This window comes from Aethalodelphis obliquidens, unplaced genomic scaffold, assembly GCF_003676395.1.
Source record: "Aethalodelphis obliquidens isolate GAN/ISIS:26980383/991018 unplaced genomic scaffold, ASM367639v1 scaffold70, whole genome shotgun sequence".
Lineage (NCBI taxonomy): Eukaryota > Metazoa > Chordata > Mammalia > Artiodactyla > Delphinidae > Aethalodelphis > Aethalodelphis obliquidens.
Genome location: NW_020838014.1, coordinates 5,337,613 through 5,354,379, shown reverse-complemented (window position 1 = coordinate 5,354,379; position 16,767 = coordinate 5,337,613). Strand labels below are relative to the sequence as shown.

The window sequence follows — 16,767 nt, the reverse complement described above, 5'->3', positions numbered from 1 at the left end:
TTTCTAAACTATGTGAACACCTGATTTTTAAAACAAACTAATGCTATTTTACTTCTCAGATGATGTTCATCCTTGAATGGTCCAGGAAAAGAAGACCTCTCATCTTCACTGTGTGTGATATCCTGCCATCACAGGGTTTGAGGCTTCTACTTCATATCCTGCATGGACAGTGACGACCTCAGCTTTCATCAGCATCTACAGCGGTGGGACACAACCAGGTGACTTTGCACCACCTCAGGGGACACTTGGAAATTCTGGAGACAATTTTGTTGTCACAACTTGGAGGTGCTACTGGCATCTAGTGGATAGAACCCAGGGATGCTGCTCAACATCCTACAACATACAGGCCAGCCACCCACAACAAAGAATTATCTAGCCCCAAATGTCAATCGTGCTGAGATTAAGAAACCCTCATGTAGAGTAGAAAAGGATCTAGAAAACAGGGGAGCAAACAAACCTGTTTGCTTCCTAAAATTAGGCATTAGTTTCTCTCTTTGGCTGCTGCCTCAGCACAGAGAGCCAGAACTCAGTTTCAGGCAACCAGGAATTCCTGATGGATTATCTTCAGCTGGTTGCTTCTACGTTCCTTTCCTTTCTTTACTCTACAAATCAAGTCCTGTGAGAGAGCTGCCTGAGTTCCATCACAAGTTCTCTCAGGCTGAATTTAGATCTCAGCACTCTGCCTAGTCAAAATTCAAATTAAGGCAGCAAAAACATGTAACTTCCTTGAAACAGAGATTTCTGAAAGCAGGGGCAATGAACCTTTGAAGTGAGGCCCTGAGGAATGAAACTTTGATGGAAAAGAATGTTTTCTTGCCAGGCCCCTTCCCACACTTTTTGCATGTTGACCACTTCCTCCCTGGCACTTTGGACCTTCTGTGCCTGTATTACATTTTGTTATAGAAAACTTCATTTTAGAGTTCTGACCATTCAAAAGAATGATTGAATATACATTTCCTATGCTGTTGTCTGCCTAGTTTGCCAAAGAACGCGAGTATAAGGGAAAATGGATAAAAAGCCATACATCAGGTTTTAAAGATTAGTACAAAGCACATAACGGGCCTTCAATAAATGTTTGTTGAATGAACGGATGAATGAATGGATAAATGAATGGGAGGGAACGACAGGAGCCTGTGAGTATGGGCAAGGTGGCTGGGTCTAGTTTCTTAAGGGAACTACATTAGGCTTTACCAGCCTGCCAAGTCTCCATCTGGGAAAATAAGTGGTGACAGTAGACTTGAGGCAGATGAATGTGGGAGAATACACACGGGTGGACAAACCCATTGCTCTAGTATCAAAACAATCTGATTCTTACTAGTCAGGAATTATCAAATTCTCAAAATCTTAGAGGTGGAAGGACCTCAAAATCCTCTTTCCTAGTCCTTTCACTTTTCAGGTGAAGACCCAGAGGCCCAGGGTGAAGTGTGGGTAACTGGCTATCCTCAGGCTATATAACTTGCTCAAAATCACACTGGTAGTTGGAATAAAGTCTAAAGATAATTTAATTGCTAAAGAGCAAATTCCCAGGGGACTTCTGAAATAACTGCTGCATTCCCAGCTTGTTCCCAAACGGCCTTTTGCAAGAAGAGAATAATGCTGAACCAAACTGAGAAAGTAAACTGAAAGCATAACGACTCCCAACCCAGGTTAATTCTTTGGCCTTGTCCATGACCACACAGTGATACGTGCAGAGGCATTAGACACCAGATGCTATTAACTGAAGTACAAAGACGAGAATATGATGTACACCACAAACATCTAGGGAAGCTCAAATCCAGCTGCCAAAAGCTAAAACATTTCAGAAGTATTAACAATTTGAGGGAACAAGTCAAACTTCAAGGAGAAGTACTGGCTACCAGCTATACCCAGATTTATTGGAAGTGTACAGTGACCGCAATCTGTGCATTGTCAATTGGGGGATGGGGCGTGCAGGGGGTCATTACTGCATAATAAGGCTTCTGCCTGATGGCATCTGTGATGTGCTTTGGTTCTATTAATGAAATTTGTAATTCCTAATCTCCCTCCTGCTGGTAAAGTCTCCATACATCCAACCAGCTGCTCTAATTCAGACTGTCTTACTACACGCCTGAGCACCTTGCTCCTTCTAACACTGTCTTATTTCCTCTTTCACATCAATCATCTCCAGGAGTTTCAGTATGGGAGCCATGAGTAAAAATTAACAGTCACAAAAACAGAACCTTAGAGATGCTCTCTTGTCTTTCTTTAAATTCTATCTCTCTCGAGCATAAATTCTTCTTTCCCATGAAGCTGTCTTGGAGTGGTCCTGTGCACTATGATTTTACTCTTCTCTAGTCTATACATAATTTAACACAAAATCGCACGTTGTTTTTGTCTATTGCTCCTCATTGCTGAGCACTTGGACAGTTTGAAGATGACGACAAAATAAGGACGGGGGCCTAGGCAGTCTTTGGAAACTTGCTCTTAAGAGGATCAAGCAGACATTCCCAGGAAGCTTTGTTTACTGATAGCATCTTCTGGGCCAAAGCAGTTAAGTCACAACTTAGAAGGGGGGTATCTGTAGTTACCACTATAGGAGCCTCTGTGTCTAATGAACGGCAAGGCTCCCCCAGATAATGATATGCCTCTCTCTTCTCAAAGTCATAATTTCACCTGCAGCATTATCTTATCTCTTCAGTTCAAATCTAATTGCCTGGCCTAAGAAGTATCCTTAGCATTTTCAATTATAAGGTCCCTTACCCAAAACTCTAAAGGATACTTCGAATAAGAACTTTATGGATAGCTTAGACCTATATCCCTTCTTTACAATAAGCCAAAAGTGATGCTCACTTAATCTAGCCTGTAAGCAGTTCATAGCAAACTGAAACCATTTCCTTTCTCTCTTTGCCTTCCATATTTGCAGTTCCCAAAATTTATTTGTAGTTCCCAAAATTTATTTGTAACCATTATGTATCATTATAAGGAGAACTATTAGGCTTTGAAAGATAAAATTCCAGGACCTTATGGTACTTAGTATGACTTTGATGAGTCAGATAACCGTATACGACCCAAGTGGTAGGTCCAGGTCTCATACCTAGGGTAGGTGAGGCTGGAAATGTGACAAGTTTATAGCATAAAGACAGCAGTTCCTATTTAGAGGCAGTAGGTACCCCAGAAGAAGCCAAGTCACAGACTGCTAAATGAGGATCTATGAGAAAAATGACAACTGTCTTCAGTTCCTCTCACCTTCCCTTTTATCCATTTTCTCCCATACAGCCCAATCAACGGTCCTCTAGACCCTGAGTATTCTGTCTTTCCACCATTCTTTCCATCACAACTTCCCCACAGGCACCCCCTCACCCCAAGAAAACAATGCTCCCTGGCATCTAGCCACACATGAGAAGGTAATTTCTCGACTACCTTTTTCATTAGCTTAATGTACTGTCTTCCCACAGAGGTAAATAATCCTCACTTCACTGAAGTAAAGCAGGAGTTAAAATATCCAACTAGTGAGAGATCCTTGGGGTGTCAAGTGTAGACCAAGGACTCTCACTGAGGGTGCGGGGGTGCTCTTTAACAATACAGGCATCACCACGTCCACCCCCATTGCGGGAGTTAAGAATCACTGTGTAACGTGAGACATATTTGAATATGTTACCTTCATAAACATATAACTACTGTGGAAATGTGAGGTCTACTGACGCAAATAACCATCTTTAGAGAAAGGAAATCAAGTGCTTCCTAGGTCTCAAACATCATACTAGGTATTTGTCTCATTCAGTCCTTATCTTATAAGGTGGGTATCACCTTGACCCTAGTACCATCACCATTTTACAGAGGGGAAAACAGGTCCTGAGAGGTTAAGTAACTTACCAAAGATCATATAAGCCAACAGGTTGAAAAAGCATTCAAACTCAAATCTCTCATGACAACCCATACTATTTCTGAAAAAGTATGGTCATGTGTAAAAGTGCTATAAATATCTGTAACATTATATAAATATTGGCTATTGTGTTATTATATACATTAAACTATGAGGACTCATTGGGAGCTTTCAGCTTCATTGCTCATGAAGATCTGAAGCCATCTGTAAGGAAGATGGCCCTTCTCCCTGGAGGAGACTGCAATGATTCCTAAATTACACTTAGGCATTTCCACCAAAGCCCTTCCCTAACTCACAAAGGGGCTGGCAGTGAAATTGTAAGCCTCCTCCTAACTCACTCTAACGTCACCTTCATGTGTTCCCAAAAGTTCCTTGGGGACTGTCTCCAAGACTTCAGAAGATGGTTGTAATCTGCTATAACTGTCTTTACCAGATGATCCAAAATGTCTCTTGAGACCAGTTTATATGTTCCATGTTGTTTGGCCTCAAATATACCTGGAAAGAACATGTTTAATTATTATAAGTTCTTCCTTGAATTCACAAATGTTGAGCACTGGACCACAAATGGTCCTGTCCACTCTGCCAGGACCAACCACACTTTTTATGCAATCAAATCTATCAATTTTTTCCATTTTTAAAAGTTTCTTCTTTTAGTACTTATGTTTACATATGTTTAAACATGGCTTCTGTACCCTGGATTACATTAAAATATTAATCTTTATATTTTAGTATTTCCATGTTTCTTTTTCAACATTTAAATCTTTATTCCATCCATTAATTTTTTGTATAATCTGTGAGGTAAGGGAGTTAAATGTTGTTTTTTCAAGTGATTCTCCAATACTATTTCTTAATTAACTCATCCTTACCCCTACTGACTTTTTAAATATTTTACTATATTGCATGTTCTTATATGTATACTTATATCTGTTTCTGAACTTTTGATAACCTGTGAGACCTACAATTTTAACCAGTATATATAGGAAAGGAAAAAGAATACTTGCAAATACATTCACCCAGCTATTCCCTGGAGATGGCGGTGGGTGGCTCAGACAACAGAAATTTATTTTCTCATAGTTCTAGGTGCTAGAAATCCAAGATCAAAGTGTCAGCAGGTTTGGTTCCTCCTAAGGCCTCTTTTCTTGGCCTGCAGATGGCCACCTTTTCAATGTGTCCTTACATGGTCTCTTCTCTGTGTACATGCATCCTTGGCGTCTGTTCCTCTTCTTATAAGGACACCTGTAATATCAGATTAAGGTCCACCCATATTACTCCATTTAACCTTAATCACCTCTTTAAAGGCCCTATCTCCAAATACAGTCACATTCTGAGGTACTGGGGGTAGGACTTCAACATATGAATGTGGGGGAACACAGTTCAGTCCGTAACACTGGCACAGAAGAAGCAACTAATAAAATTAGCTATTATTAAGTATTAAATATGGGTTGGGAAGGGCAACTGAATATCAAGGCAACCATAATAGGAAAGATGTGACCAACTTAGCTTTTTTCTCCCTGTTTGACCAAGAATAGATGTTTAATATTTGAACAGTTGGGACACAAGAGAAAGCCTTGTCCAAAGAGCTACTGCTTCAAACCAGGTCAGAGGACACTTGAAGACTAGAGCACAATGGCTCAGCAGGTGGATGCTGTTAAGGGAACTGAATTGGCTAATGGCCTCCGCAAACCACAGGTTACTATTTTAAATGTCACAAAAGACCACGGAGCATGAAAAGATGAAAAATAAAACCAGTGTGGGTCCAATCTTCAAACAAGTAGAATTGAGTGACAGGGCAGTTTGGCTCCATGTGACTAAACTAAATTGCTGAGAACTAAGGCTGTCTTTGGTCTAGATGTAGACTACAATCTTTTCTGTCCTGGGGCTCTGAGGATAGAAAACAGCTTTTTTCTTTTTTCTATCCTTCTCACTAAAATCCTTTTCGCAGTCCTTGTAGAGTGAAACATCTGTGTGTTGGTCAAAGTCATGCAAAAGGGACACAGACAAAACAAAGTCATGCAAAAGGGACACTAACTCTAGCGCTACAGAATGTAAATATAAGAGGGCTTATTTGACACCACATACAAAAATAAACTCAAAATGGATTAAAGACCTAAATGTACTACCAAATATTATAAAGCTCCTAGAGGAAAACAGAGGCAGAACACTCTTTGACATAAATCATAGCAATATCTTTTTGGATCCATTTCCTAATGTAAAGGAAACAAAAGCAAAAATAAACAAATGGAACCTAATTAAACTAAAAAGCTTTTTTTTCTTTTTTTTCTCTTTTTGTGGTACACGGGCCTCTCACTGTTGTGGCCTCTCCTGTTGAGAAGCACAGGCTCCGGACGCACAGGCTCAGCTGCCGTGGCCCACGGGCCCAGCCACTCCGCGGCATGTGGGATCTTCCCGGACCGGGGCATGAACCTGTGTCCCCTGCATTGGCAGGCGGACTCTCAACCACTGCGCCACCAGGGAACTTTTTGCACATCAAAGGAAACCATCAACAAAATGAAGCCAACCTACTGAATGGGAGAAAATATTTGCAAATGATATGACCAGTAAGGGATTAATATTAAACATATATAAACAGCTCATACGACTCAACATCAAAACACAAACCCAATTAAAAAATGCGCAGAAGAATTTGCAGCAACATGGATGCACCTAGAGATTATCATACTAAGTGAAGTAAGTCAGAAAGAGAAAGACAAATACCATATGATATCACTCATACATGGAATCTAAAACATGACACAAATGAACTTATTTACGAAACAATAGCAGACTCACAGACATAGAAAACAAACTTATGGTTACCAAAGGGGAAAGGGAGATGGGGGGAGAGGGATAAATTAGGAGTTTGGGATTAGCAGATACGAACTGCTATATATAGAATAGATAAACAACAAGGTCTTACTGTATAGCACAAGGTACTATATTCAATATCCTGTAATAAACCATCAGGGAAAAGAATATGTATATATATGTATAACTGAATCACTTTTCTGTACAGCAGAAACTAACAAAACATTGTAAATCAACTATATTTCAATTGAAAAAATGGTCAGAAGAACTAAATAGACATTCTTCCAAAAAGGAAATGCAGACGACCAACAAGCACATGAAAAGATGCTCAACATCGCTAATCATCAGGGAAATGCAAGTCAAAACCACAATGTGGTATCACCTCACACCTGTCAGAGTGGCTATCAACAAAAAGAACACAAATAACAAACGTTGGAGAAGATGTGGAGAAAAGGCAACCCGTATACACTGTTGGTGGGAAGGTAAATTGGTGCAGCCACTGTGGAAAACAGTATGGAGGTTTCTGAAAAAAACTAAAAATAGAACTACCATATGATCCGGCAATTCCACTCCTGGGTATGTACCCAAAAAAAACAAAAACACTAATTTGAAAAGATACATGCACCCCAATGTTCACAGCAGCATTATTTATAATTGCCAAGATATGGAAGTAACCTAAGTGTCCATCAATGGATGACTGGATAAAGAAGATGTGGTGTATATATATACAATAGAATGCTACTCAGTCATAAAAAAGAATAAAATTTTGCCATTTGCAGCAACATGGATGGACTTAGAGGACATTATGCTAAGTGAAATAAGTTGGAGAAAGACAAATACTATCACTTATATATGGAATCTAAAAAATACAACAAACTAGTGAATATATCATAAAAAGCAGCAGACTTACAGATATAGAGAACAAACTAGTGGGTACCAGTGGGGAGGGGTGAGGGGCAATATAGGGGTGGGGAAGTGGGAGGTACAAACAACTGGGTATAAGATAGGCTCAAGGATGTATTGTACATAAGGAACGTAGCCAATATTTTGCAATAACTGTAAATGCAAAGTAACCTTTAAAAATTGTATTAATTTTTTTTTTAATTTTTTGAATTAAGAAAAAAAGAGGGCTTATTTGGGGAACAAACTTCCAAGCAGATTTGAAGGAGCAGAGCAATCCTCTGAGCTGTTGTTAGAGTAGAATGCTTAGGCTGGGCATAGCTGCACTGGACTCACCAGGGCCAAGCATTCAAGTAGAGAGTAGTCACCCAACTCCCATTACAGTACAGAGTGACACTTCTGCACACTAATGCTCTATATATTTGTAGGAAAAGAAAGAGCAGGCAACTATGATGCTATGGAAGACCCCTGAGGAAATGGCTTTGTTAGAAAGGGTATCCTCCAAAGCTCAGAAGCTTATACTAGGTCATTCTCCTGTCAAGGGCTTCCAGGGCCCTCCAGAGGTACAGCCTGCTCAGTCAAGGAAAAAGAATAATCACATTACCTATCTATCAGCCATTGTTGGGAGGGTCAGGCAATCCTCAGTACGTATAAATGTCATTGGACTATTGGTCAGTTGAAATGGCAGCACAAAGGGTGACCAACTTTGTTTAAGAGCTTTCACACGGGTGTGGCCACACTGAGCCAGCTCCCTGCCAGGGGTGGAAAGAAGAGGCCTACAGGACTCTGCTCAGGTTTGTATTAGGACCCAAGCTGTGATTTAAAAACAAAAACAAAACAAACAAAAAAAAAAAACCCCTCTGGAGTTAGACTGCCAGAAAGGGCCATGAAAGTGGATCTCTAAGTTCTCTTGTCATTTGAAGACCACCCACAGTCTCTTATTCCCAGAGCACAGATAGCTTCTGAGTTCACTAAATGATCAATTCCTTCCCTTTGACTTTCCTCTCTGCTTCAGATACTCAATTGCTCTCTGGGCAAATGATGGTCCAGAATCCTACCATTAACAGTATGAAAATAGTAAAGATGTCTCAAACATATATTATGGAGCAGATGTAATTTACACCAAAGGAAGAGGGTCATTTTAACTGAAAGATCACATACATTTTTGGTAGTTACCAAAAAAATCTGATAATTCTCAAATTTTTATCTCCAGTTTTCATCACCTTCTCTTGATACAGACATGTTCCAACTACTGACTGAGTACCTCCATCTGAAGTTATTTCATTCTAAACATATCCAAAACAAACTCATTTTTGTGAGCTGCAGTATCTACTTAAGTCATCCAAGCTAGAGGTCTCAGAGTCATCTCTGATCCCTAACACATCCTTATTAATTGGTCATCAATTCTTGTCAATTACACTCCCCAAATGCCTCTATAATCCATCTACTCCTCTTCATCCTTATTGTTCATGCCTAATTCAGCATCTTCTCTTACGTGAACAACTGCCCAGCCTCTAAACTAATCCTCTTGCCTCCAGTTTCATTTTAATTTTTGATTTTTGAACCACCCCTTTGAGGCATGGTAGAATTTAAGACTGACTTCTTCTGAACAAAGTAATTTGCTTCAGGAGGAGAAAAGCAAGAATTCATTAGGCCTGATTTGCAACAGAGGAACGACAGAGTTAAGAAATAGAGGAACAAGTCTTTCCGGGTCAATGTGGCATGATGCTGTGGTTTGATCCAATGATTCTGGCAGAGTACTATGCATGTTATTGAGAGGAGAGGGAGGGAGATTTCTTAATGGGAGATGGAAAGACAGAGGGAAAATGGCTGCTCAACGAGTGAGTTAAATTAGCTAAGAATCTAATAAGATTCAAAATGGGTGGCTATTAGCTTCCCTTAATGTGCAAAATAACTTGGGTACGTACCTACTCTAAATATTATATACAATTTTTAACTTATAGAGAAAAAATTACTCCTAAATCCACCACCCTAATAATGATTCCTATGTCTGTGCATGCCCTTTCCAGCCTCTGTCCACTGCACACACAGCTGCAATCATAGCCTTCATCTTGGGTAAATATATAGAATTATATACCAAAAGATTTGATAAGTTAGAAAAACAACTGACCTTACTTAATCTCAAGCATTTCACTTGAGGAATTTTCAATCTGGAGTACATCATACATTAGAGAGTAGTTCCTGCTGCTGAAGAGTGAAGTTGCAGCTTGGGTTGTACCTACACAATATTATACAAAAGAGAAGTGCAGAATTTGGTAAGGCGCTGTAGATCTAAAATTAGTGGACCCCAGATTTGGGGGAAATGCCTAAAGTCAAGAAAATAAAAAAAGAGACTCTCTTACCTTCATAACACATTCTGGCTTTTATTAGCAGCATCCTTAAAAAGGAGTTAATAATGTCTACTTCACAGGGCTTTTGTGAGGAGTAAGTGTACTGTAAACTATAAAAAATGATACAAATGTCAGGAAAAATGCTTAATATCATTCATAAGTCTCTCACCAAACTCCAAACTTCCTATCTTGGTATCTCCCCACCCCACCCCACCCCCAGAATGCTATAATACAGAGGCAGAAAGACAGTTCTGTTGAAGCTGAGAGAAATAACAAACCAATTTCTCCTGGGATTGTCAGGGACATTTCACCAAGAGTTTTACAGGGGTAATAATGGGGATCTGGGAGCTACATTTAATATTTATAAAAATCTAACCTGAAATTATACTGTTATCAGCAGTAAAGCTTTACAAGATAAATAAAACATCAAGATTTTATTTCTTGTTTTTTTTCCTTTTAAATGGAATTATATAAAACAAGTATGCATCTCATAGAAAAATTAACTGTTGCTTTATTTAATAAATATTGTGTGAGGCCCCATAATAACCACAGAGGACAAAAAGATGAATAAAATAAGTCATAATCCTTGCCTTTAAGGAACTCACAGTGCAATGAAGACAGATTAAGTTTAATGCACAGGTATAATAATACATGGCAAGGGCAATAATAAGGACAATCACAACAAAGGGAATAAATGCAGGACTCTTAACCTAGGCTTGAGTGGTGCTGAGTAGTCAGGGAGGGCTTCCTGGAGGAAGTTAAACCTTAGAAGACTTCTGGGAGTTATCCAGGGAAAGGCTGTGTGTGAAGGAAGATGGGGAGGCCAGATGATATCTCCAAGCAGAGGGAGCAATGCATGCAAAAGACCAAAGGTGAGAGAAAACATGTTACCAAGAAACTGTGGTTCAATAGGGCCCCAGTGTAGAATTAGGGTACAGGAGTGACAGAGATAGGATGTGGAGATGATAGCATTTAACCCCAACTTTTATTTCAAAAATGTTCACACCTAGAAAACACTTGAGAAAATAGTGCAATGTAGTGCAATGAGTGTCTATATTCTGTTCACCTAGATAATATGGGTTGGGGTAGGGGAAGAGAGAATGAATGAATGAACTAATTAATTTGGCAAAATGTTAATAATCAATTAGTGGTAGAGAATTCTAACATTCTTGAGATGCTCCTTTTCCCCCAACCTATAAATGTACATCTTTCAGTTATCTTTCCTCTATTTTTTCCTCCTCTCCACTCTTTGGAAACTTTGGAGATTAATTGGTTATAAAAACATTCTGTTATGCATACTCTAGGAATACCTAGTCCAGTAAACCAGTGTGTCTCAAACTGTTTTTTGTGACCAACCCCCTAAGGAACATTTTCAGACATTTATTTTCTAATTGCCTCCCTCAGGAAATTTTAATACACAGATATACTATATATCTGGTCCCTCTTTCTCTCTCTCTCTTTATACATTAAAGAGTAAGTTTTTTTATACCCCAAGAATGAAAAAACAGCCCACTTACAGGCAATGTCACAACCACTGAGAACACAAAAGAGGAATAAATCAGATTATAAACTCCTATTTCAATTAGTTTTTAGAAACAATATTATCATATGAATCACTTATATAAATTACAGTAAGATAAACCCTAAGATTTCTAACAAAAAAGTTGTTAACTCCTAATGTTTTATTTCAGTTCTTCTAAGAAAATGTTTTTTTATTGTAAGCCACTTGGCCATAGACCCCGTATTTATATGCTCCAGAGAACCTAGTATGGTGGTAAAAGACCTAATAAGTCAATTATCATCTGGTCCTGACAAAATGAATTAAATAACATAAGTCCCTGTTGGGAGGGGTTAGGGGAGGAGCATTGCAATCCCAAGTAGTTTGGGGGCAACAGAAGGACCTAATCAAGGCAAGTGCTGGAGAAGGAGAATGCTCTTCGTAGGAGGCAGAGAAACTTAGGTGTTTGAATGAGAATGTTGTATTGAAGAAAAACTCTACCAGTAACACTGTTTTACCACAGTCTAGAGCAGTGCTGTCCAGTAGAAATTTAATGTGAGCAGTCTATGTAATTTTATTTTAGAAGGCAGATTTAAAAAGTGAAAAAGAAACAAGTGAAAATAAATTTAATAAAAGATTTTATTTAATGGATTTTAATTAAAATATTATCACTTTTAGATAAATGAACTATAGTACATTTCATACACTGGAATGGTATTCGGTGCTAAAAAGAAACGAGCTATCAAGCCATGAAGACATGGAAGAATCTTAAATGAATATTATTAAGTGAAAGAAGCCAATCTGAAAAGGCTATTCACTGTATGACTTTCTGGAAAGGGCAAGACTATAGACAAAAGTTGTCAGTGGTTTGGGGAGAAGAGATAAACAAGTGAAGCACAGTGAAACTATTCTGTACGATACTATAATAGGGGATACATGGCATTATACATTTGTCAAAACCTATAGAATGTACAACACCAAGAGTAAACCCTAATGTAAATATGGACTTTGGGTGATAATTTGTATCGATTATAACTAATCAGTTATAACAAGTGTAACTCCCTAGTGCACAGTGTTGATGGTGAGGGAGGCTGGCGGTGGGGGGGACATACAGAACTCTCCACATTTTTTGCTCAATTTTTCTGTGAATCTAAAACTACTCTAAAAAATAGTCTATATTTAAAATATATATTATATAACATTTTAATGTGCAATCAAGATAAAATATTAAATGAGATATTTTACATTTTTTGCATAATAAATCTTTGAAAACCAGCACGTATTTTACACATACACCATTTCTAATTCATACTAACAACATTTCAAGTGCTCAAAAGCCACTTATAGTGAGTGGCTCCCATACTGGATAGCGTTAAGTCTAAAGCAGTGGCAGCACCAAGCCACACTGGATACATATATAAAGAAAAAGTGTTCTGCTCTGCAACTGCAGCTTCCAAACAACCCTTTGAATCTTCTTTCCACCCAGATTGCTGGCTCTCAGCTCCTCTCACATAGATATTCAGGAGCATCTTGCCAGAGAGTCCCCTCCCCAGTCCAGCCCTCCAGACAGTATCACTCCAAAGACTTTCTCTTATGGGACTCTGTCTAAAAGAGAGGCACGGAACACTGAAGAATAGAAGGAATTTACCACACCAGAGTTTCCTGAAAATACCTCATTAATATTAGGTGTACTCCTCATTAATAATGGGAGAAAAACTTTCAAGTCCTGTACACTGTGCAAGAAAATGTAGAATTTATTAAAATGCACAGCAGATTTAAATGCTACCTAGAAAATAGGTACTTAAAAAAAAAGTAGTTTTTGTCATTTAAACTAGGCTTTGCCTCAGTGGGGATTATTTATATTTCCTTGCAACTAGAAACATTATTTATTTATATTTCCTAGCAACATTCCTGGAACTAATGTACAGACCTCTCTGTATGCCATGAAACATTATAATCTACTCATGCTCTACATGCTATTGCCAAGATGCGGTGCACTTTAGCTCAGAAAAGTTAGCTGTCATTTGAATTAGAAAAGGCACTATGTTAAATCAGTCTGCCTTTTCATATTCATCATTTTCAAGTTCTATCACTCACAGAAATGAGGAAAAAAAAGCATTTATTTGCTTACCATTTCTAACAGCTCTTCCAAATGAAGGGAAAGGAAAAAACCAGAAAGTGGACCAATTATAACAAAATAAAAGGGCAGTCCCACAGAATCCTGCAAAGAAAAAAGAGCATGACATAAAGCAGAATGCACATATCACGTAAGCTTTATTTATACTTACAAAAATCATTATTAAATGTTTAACTCCCATCTGAGTCCTCTTTGAAATAAAGGAAGAAATTTAAAAATATATAAAATTGGTATTTAACTGTATATGGCATTTTTAAAACTAAAAAGTCTACATGAAAAGTCAAAATTTTTCCATCTTTATATCTAAATCTTTTCAAATAAGTATCTTAATTTAATAAAATGACATGATTACCTGGGATTTGATTTAAAATACTCCAACAAAGAAAAATGATAATAAAAGTTGGAGAAATATGTAAGAATGACAGAATGCCATTAACTGATGAAGCTGAATGATGGTTACTTGGGGCTGTGTTATACTTTTCTCTCCACTTGTACACAGCTTATATCTAAAGTTGCCCAGATAAAAAAAGTTCAAAAATTGTTGGTGGTAAGTTTTAAAATATATGAGTATCTTTAACAACAGCAACAACAGAAAAGTTAATTGGTCGTCTCTGACTCAAGGCATGGCATGGGAGATTTACTATTTACTTACGCTTTCTTAATTGTTCACCTGTTTTTATCAAACATTATTTTATCAATGAAAAAAAGTCTATATACATACAATGCATATATGTATGTAACACACATACACCCCCAGACAAGTACATACACGTGCATATATATGATACATATACATTTTTATATAATATATATGTAAAATATATAATTATATATATAATCACATTATATACACATGCGTGTGTGTGTCTTGTTAAGTATAGAGCATTGAACTCTTCCTGAAGATACTGCTATGCATTTAGCTCTGCACCTAGTCAGCTGTGGGTCCTTAGGCAAGTCACTTCTGAGTCTTCCTAAGGGTAACACATAAATGAGAAAATACATTTGAAAATGCCTAGTGCAGCGTCTGGCACAATACAGGTATTCACTTAGCGCTGGTTTAAATGACATTTAATATGTGGGGAGAACCAGATTTATTATGGAGGTAGGCCTGCCCCTAACATTTGAGGGACCATGAGCAAGAGGAGAAACAGACGCAAACAGCCCATGACCTGTTCTTCTCCTTCCACCCAACAGAGGGGCCTCACACACATTTGTGTGGCTATCCCAACAAACTTGATCAAGCTCCACCACCCACAACAGCTGGCCTTTACCACTCCTGAGGCCTAGGTGTGGGCACACTTATCCTGTCTATAACCGAAGAAGAGCCAGCACAGGCCCTGGAAGTGGGCTTCCAGCTATCTGTCAGGGAATTTCAAGAATCCCTGGTAGCTAGAGTATCTTCTGGAATGTGTGTGTGTCAATGGGCGGTGGGGCGGAGTGGAGAGTAGTGGGGAGACGTACTCTTAGAATATCTTGGCCCCTGGGAAGGGATGTAACTGGAGAAGGGCCACAGTGGGTCCTTTCAAAGCAAAGGACCCAGGGCAGGGGACCCAGGGGCCTGGTTTAAAAGCAGCACCGATTAGAGACGAGGTGTTGTATTGAATCACTCAACAGAACAGGAGTCAGAAAACATGGATTCTTGCCCAGTTCTACCACTAACGTCTTAAGTGACCTTAAGCCAATGTCTTTACCTAGCCATGCCTCAATCTTCTCATACATCCATTCAATAAATAATTATTGGGCTCCAACTATGGGACAGGCATGCATCTAGATACTGTGGATAGACATAGAATTTAATAGACAATAGTCCTTGCCCTCAAAGACTTACCATTTTGGTAAAGAATAAGCCATGAAGATATCTAGGGCAAACATATTCCAAACAAAGGGTCTCTTCCAAATCAAAATTTTCATGATTAATCTTGAAGTTGACACGCTCATTAAATATAAATCACAAAAGAATCCTAAAAGGAAAAAAAATAGCATATGTTAAATTATAATGCAACATTATAAAGAGTGCAAAGCATGACTTTTATGATCCATTCTCTAATATAACAGAATGAGCACTCCACAACTGCTGCTCTAATTTGAATCACGAGAATCATCACCAATCTCCAAATATGCCATTTTCTTTATATTATTACTGATTTAATTTAATCATGTATATTTTATATAGAAGATAAATTTATGAGACATGATCACAAAGTATTTATCCACATTAATTTAATATAATGTAACAGATGCGTTTTAAAAGGTTAGTGAATTTTAGTACATAATATAGCAAAGGACTTTACACAAAGATATGAATAGAGTGTGCAATAATGTATAAATAGTCTAAGAATAGTTAATATTTATGCCAAACCAATTAAGATTGGGTGCAGCTTCCTGACTACAACAACTATAGAATGTCTGGGGTCATGGCAGAGAATTTGGTCAGATGATTAGGAGTCAAGTGAGAAGAGCCAGAAGATCTTGGATAAGACAGCAAAAAATTTTTTTTCTGAAAAGGTAGGTAGTTAAGTAATAATGGAACTTAGTTCTTGTTTACTTCCAGTCTGACCTAAAAGCAGTTACACAAGGAGAGCCTCAAAGCTCAGATCATTCTAGCCATTGCATCGTACACCTCAAAGTTGAGGAGTTTCCCATTTATCAGAAAATATCCATTATAAGGGAGTATTTATACTTGCTAGATCTCACAATTAGAATCATCTCAGGGTACAGTGAATTTCTAGATGTAAATCAAAGCGCCAATAATGCAATGAGACCAAGTTCTACCTTCTATGGCTCTGTTCAAAATAAACAAGATAGAACAGCATGCACTGTCCAAGCTTTACCAGTAGCATAGCTTTTTATTGCAGCTACTTCCACTAGATGGCACTAAAGACTCAGGCTCTTGGAAAAAAAAAAATCAGAAGGCAAAAATGACCTACTGAAATAAACAATAAATTTCTCCAGTCATCTATCCTATCATTATGATCAGTTTCTTAGAAATTAAACATGAATCTAGGCCATTTATTCACGTATGGAACATTTATTAAACCATACTATGTTTGAGACATGTGCCCAATGTTGGGAATGCAGAAATAAAACACTGTTCCTTGTTCTTAGTGTGGGAGGGGTGGGGTGTAGTGAGGGCAGAAACAGACAAGCAAGTATAAAATTTAAATGCAGAATGTTAAAAACTTACTAGAGGTCATCACAGAGTACCAAGGGTAGCACACAGAGCAGCACGTAATAA

The 16,767-nt window shown here is 38.2% G+C and overlaps 1 protein-coding gene and 1 long non-coding RNA gene across 16 annotated transcripts in view; one reads left to right on the top strand and one right to left on the bottom strand.

Annotated features, from left to right (window-relative positions):
• The window catches only part of VTCN1 (V-set domain containing T cell activation inhibitor 1), a 69,154-nt gene extending 65,151 nt beyond the window's left edge, over nucleotides 1–4,003 (top strand). For all 5 annotated transcript variants that reach the window (XM_027091195.1, XM_027091193.1, XM_027091197.1 and 2 more), the window contains one exon: nucleotides 60–4,003. The gene's annotated coding sequence lies outside the window, so the exon portion shown is untranslated. The remainder of the gene's footprint in view (nucleotides 1–59) is intronic.
• LOC113611807 (uncharacterized) overlaps nucleotides 1–16,767 on the bottom strand; it is a 35,891-nt gene that overhangs the window by 10,831 nt on the left and 8,293 nt on the right. For 7 of the 11 annotated variants that reach the window (XR_003429605.1, XR_003429608.1, XR_003429604.1 and 4 more), the window contains 5 exons: nucleotides 15,361–15,493; nucleotides 13,527–13,616; nucleotides 9,910–10,007; nucleotides 9,678–9,785; nucleotides 4,839–5,077 (listed from right to left, as the gene is read on the bottom strand). This is a non-coding gene — a long non-coding RNA (uncharacterized LOC113611807). Of the gene's footprint in view, nucleotides 1–4,838; nucleotides 5,078–9,677; nucleotides 9,786–9,909; nucleotides 10,008–13,526; nucleotides 13,617–14,460; nucleotides 14,504–15,360; nucleotides 15,494–16,767 lie in introns of all 11 variants that reach the window. The other 4 variants (XR_003429610.1, XR_003429606.1, XR_003429611.1 and 1 more) reach the window with 3 other exon arrangements.